The sequence below is a fragment of the Mus pahari genome, chromosome 23 (genome assembly GCF_900095145.1).
Source record: "Mus pahari chromosome 23, PAHARI_EIJ_v1.1, whole genome shotgun sequence".
Lineage (NCBI taxonomy): Eukaryota > Metazoa > Chordata > Mammalia > Rodentia > Muridae > Mus > Mus pahari.
In genome coordinates, this window is record NC_034612.1 from 735,505 (window position 1) to 740,986 (window position 5,482).

The 5,482-nt window shown below is 40.7% G+C and overlaps 1 protein-coding gene across 2 annotated transcripts in view; it reads left to right on the forward strand.

Annotated features, from left to right (window-relative positions):
* The window catches only part of Ttc28 (tetratricopeptide repeat domain 28), a 422,057-nt gene that overhangs the window by 3,575 nt on the left and 413,000 nt on the right, over positions 1-5,482 (forward strand). The window lies entirely within an intron of this gene.

Here is a 5,482-nt window from a genome sequence, read left to right on the forward strand (position 1 = left end):
CCTGTCTTAATCTTCTGGATTCAATCACCACTGTGTCTCAAGATCTCCATACCAAGATCCAGATCAGAAACTTCTATCTCCCAGTCTCCAGATTAGGTTCACTGGTGAGCCTTCCAATTCTGGATTATAGTTCATTTCAAATATAGTCAAGTTGACAACCAGGAATAGCCACTACAATCCACCCCTTGTCAACACATATATATTACATTACACACATTTACACACACACACATATATATTACATTACATGCACATACACACGTTTATATTACATTACATGCACATACATATATATGTATTTACACACACACACATGAATGCACACGTGTACACACATGAATATGACAACAAATGATGAAAAGAGGCCATGGATTGAAAATCAGCAAGGACAGGGATATGTGGGAGGGTTGGAAGGAGGAAAGGGAGGTGTGTGGGGGGGAACATGCTCTATAATTATTTTATAATCTAAAAACATCGTGGCTGGAGAGATGGCTCAGAGGTTAAGAGCACTGACTTTCTTCCAGAGGTCCTGAGTTCAATTCCCAGCAACCACATGGTAGCTCACAACCATCTGTAATGGGATCTGATGTGGTGTGTACTCACATAATAAAATAAATAGATAAATCTTTACAAAAATCAAAAATATTTTTAAAAGCTTGTTGAAAAAATAAAATTTTGACAGCAGCATCAAGTACATGAACTAACTGCTAAATAGATAATGTTGAACACTCATACACATAAAAAAATAAAATATTTTTTAAATATTTATTTATTTATTTTATGTATGTGAGTACACTGTGAGGGCATCAGATCTCATTACAGATGGTTGTGTGTCACCATGATGGGATTTGAACTCAGAACCTGTGGAAGAACAGTCAGTGCTCTTATCCACTAAGCCATCTTGCCAACCCAAGAAAATATTTTTTAAAAATCTTTAAAAACTAAAAGTTCCCAATTGAGCCAGGCATAGCGATTTATGCCTACAGTCCCTCTTTTGGGAGACTGAGATAGGAGAATTACTGTGAATTTGAGGCCAGCTAGTTCAGGTTGATTACAGAGTGAGGCCCTGTAAAATGAGAAAGACTGAGCTGAAGGGATGGTTGTGATTTAAGAGCTCTTGCCGCTCTTCAGAGGACTTAGGTTTGCTTCCCAGTACTCACACTGGGTGCTGCACAACTGTGTATAGTCTACTTTCAGGGGGGCTGATACTCTCTGTTTCCACTATATCTATGTTGTACACACACACACACACACACACACACACACAAAATGAACAAATATATTTAATAAAGAGAAAACAAAGTATGAAACTAACACAGCCTTAGTTTATTCATACTTTCTCCTCCCTAGAGATAGGTCTCATTACTCTAGACTGTACTTGAGCTTGCTGTGTAGCTAAGGATAATGCCTTTGAACCTCTGGTTTTCTTGCCTCTGCTTCCCAACTGCTTGGGTGACAGGCCTGGGCCACCATATAGAACAGGGATCAAAACCATGGCTTTATTTATCAACATCTTTTAGTTACATCATTTAGTTATCATTTACTTACATCTATGGCACCACATGATACTTTTATGTGAATCTGAAAAATGACCTCTTTTGAACCATAGGAATAATTTGCTATCAGGCTAAAAAGATGGTTCACATTCAGTTCCCAGCACCTGAATGGCAGCTAACAACCTTCTGTATTTCCAATTCTAGAGTATCCAGTGCCCTATTCTGGTCTCCTGGGCACTACATACATTCTGCACAGTTTTATATACAGGCAAGATACCAATATACATAAATTAAAAAAGGAATAACTTGGTATGGTGAATGTGACTTCATGTGATTTAGAAAATAATTGCTAAGAGGTAAAGGCAACGTGTGTGTGTGTGTGTGTCTATAGATGTGTGTGTATGTGTGCATGTGTGTGTGTATATGTGTATCTGTGATGTGTGTATATGTATGTGTGCATGTGTTCATGTATGGGTGTGTGTATGTGTGTATGTGTGTGTGTGTGTGTGTGTGTGTGTGTGTATCTGTGGACATGAGTGTATATGTGTGTGTGCATGTGTGCGTGTATGTGGGTATGTTTTTTTTTGTGTGTGTAGGTTGTTTGTGCCTGTGTGTGTGGAGACCAGAGGTTGGTGTTTGGTAGCTTTCTTGTTTTTTATTTTTATTTATTTATATTGAGACAGGTTGTTTTAAGTCAGTTTCATGGCTCTGAAGAGACACCTTGACCACCCCAACTCTTATAAATGAAAGCATTTAATTGGAGCTTACAGTTTCACAGGTAAACTAGTCCAATAATTAATTAGTCCATTATTGGATGGTGGGAAGCATGGTGGCACATAGGAAGACATGGTGTTGGAGAAATAGTTGAGAGTTCTACATCTGTATCCAAAGGTAGCAGGAAGAGGGAGCCACTGGGTGGCTTGGGCTTTGAAATCTCAGAGCCCACCCCCAGGGACACAGTACCTCCAACAAGGCCACACCTCCTAATCCTTTCAAATCATGCCACTCCCTGAAGACCATGCATTCATATCTCTGAGCCTTACAGGGTCTCTCTACATAGCTTTGACTGTGATGGAACTCATTCTTTGGACCAGGCTGGACTCAAACTCACCAGCCTCTGCCTCCCGAGTGCTAAGATAAAGGCCTGTGCCAGCATGTCAGACTATTTTATTTTCTGAAGCACAATTGCTCACTGAATGTGGAACTTTAGTTTTGGCTAGCCCACTCTCCACAGAGCTGGCCATTCCTAGCTTTTATGTGGGTTTAGGGAACCTCAACTCTGGTCCTGAGCCATGTCTCCAGCCCCATGAAAGGCTATTTTTAAACTTCCATTTGTGTTCTCAGTCAGAGTCTCTTAGAAAGTAAACAGGTTATGCAACTTAATATATGAGTATCCTGATAAATGGAGGCATGGATGGATGTACAAATGGAGACCTTTAACACTAGTACTCAAGAGACAGAGGCAGGTGGGTCTCCAGTGAGTTTGACAACAACCTGGTCTATCCAGCACATTCAGAACAGCCAGTGCTATGCAATGAGACCCAGTGTCAAAAAAAAAAAAAAAAAAAAAAAAAGTACATCTTCCAGAGGTCCTGAGTTTAATTCCTAGTAACCACATAGTGGCTCACAATCATCTGTAATAGGATCTGATGCCCTCTTCTGGTGTGTCTGAAGACAGCTACAGTGTACCCACATATATAAAATAAATAAGTCTTTAAAAATGTAAGCTATGTTTTATTTTTAGAATGATTTTCAGACTTTTTCATATTTGTTAAAAACCAGATGTTTGTATATGTTAAACTATCAGTACAAGTGAGTTTTCTTTTTAAAAGCATTTAAGTATTTTTACTTAATTTATTTCATTATTATTATTATTATTATTATTATTATTATTATTATTATTATTATTTTCGAGACAGGGTTTCTCTGTGTAGCCCTGGCTGTCCTGGAACTCACTTTGTAGACCAGGCTGGCCTCGAACTCAGAAATCCGCCTGCCTCTGCCTCCCAAGTGCTGGGATTAAAGGCGTGGGCCACCACCGCCCAGCTTATTTCTTTATTATTATGTGGGTTCTTTTTTGTCCCTTCTGTGGGGATTCTGCCAACTTATGTCTATCCTGAATTTACATAATGAGCTGGGGAAATAAGCTCCGGATGAGCTCAGGGACCACTAGACCCACTGTTGAAACTTGGTTGCAGACCTACTGTTGCAACATTGTTGTAAGCAGTAGGATTGCCTGATCCCCTTGAGCCCTTACCTGAACTGGAGGGCTACAGTGTTCTTTTTTGGTCTTCTGATCTAATAGGCTTTGGTAGGTCTGATTGTTTCCCTCACCATTTACCCTAGTAACAATTCCTCCATCTGTTAAGGTCTCAGCAGAGGTTTCTATCCTTGCTATAGACTCCACACAATGGGTCTCTGGCCCATTACTGTTGCCTCTACTAAACAAAGGAGTGAACCAAAACTAGAGTGGGTCCCTGGAGAGATTACAGGGCTTAGTGTCATCATCAAGGGCTTGAAGTGGTTCTTAGCACATTTCCCTTTAACTCTTTAATTTGGCCTGTGAAGATGACAGATGGATCATGACAGTTGACCCTTGAAAACGCAATCAGGTAGTGGACTCCAGATTGTAGCTGCTGTACTGGATGTGCTGTCTGTACTTGAGCAGATTAGCACATCTCCTGGTACATGGCATGTAGTTATGGATGTAGCCTTTCTGTCCAGATTTGTCGTCGGTAAGGACCATAGAAGCCATTTGCTTTCAGCTGGTGAGGCGCGCATTACACATTTATTGTTTTACATCAAGGAATATTAATTCTCCAGCCCCATGTTGTGACTTATTTTGAACGGATCTTGATCATCTGTTTCTAATACAAAATATCTTTGTGTCCCACTGTATTGATACATTGTGTTGACTGAATCAACTAAACAGGAAGTAGTGACATAGAAGAAACTTAAAGCAATATAATTGACATTATAAAAGATTTGTTAATAGATTGGCCTTTGAGACATTAAATCACACAAAGTACAATTTAGCTAAGTGGGCACTGTCTTCCAAATACCACAAAGATAAGTAGTATGCTCATATTAGTTAGGTTTCCATTGCTGTGAAGAAACACTATGACCAAGGCAACTTTTATAAAGGACAACATTTAATTGGGGCTGGCTTACAGGTTCAGATGTTCAGTTTATTATCATCATGGCAAGAAGCATGGCAGCATTTAGACAGGAATGACACTGGAGGAACTGAGAGTTCTACATCTTGTTCCGAAGGCAAACAGGAGAAGACTGGCTCCTCAATTCCTAATAATGCTACTCTCTGGACCAAACATATTGAAACCACCACAATGCTAATCAACCCTGTTTGGGATAAATACATTTACAGTGCTACTAAGATTTAAATGTTTGTTCACCAAGGTTGACCAGCTACTAGACTCATTCCCAAAGACCATGCCTCTGACATGGCTAAGGGGGCAGTGCAGGGCCATAGCCAGTGTGGAGTCCTGGTCTGACCTAAAGCCCCAGTCAGTACCTTTCTTGGGAAATAATAGCCATTTTGGACTTCGTGGTAATGCTTATGCATATCAGAGGTGTGGTTAGAGTATGAATGGCCCCCATAGCCTCTTAGATTTGAATGCTTGGTCACCAGGAAGTGCCACTATTGGGAAGTACGGCCTTGTTGGAAGACATATGTCATTGGGGGGTGGGCTTTTTCAAATGCTCAAGCCAGGTGTAGTGTTTCTCTCTGCTGCCTTTTGATGTGGATGTAGAGCTCCTTCTCCAGCGCCACACCTATCTGCCCAAAGCTGCCATGCTTTCCACCATGGAGAAAATGGACTAAACCCCTGAACCTGCAAGGTTCAATAAAATGTTTTTCTTTATAAGAATGGCCACAGTCGAGTCGTGCATGGTGGCGCATGCCTTTAATCCTAGCACTCGGGAGGCAGAGGCAGAGGCAGGCGGATCTCTGAGTTTGAGGGCAGCCT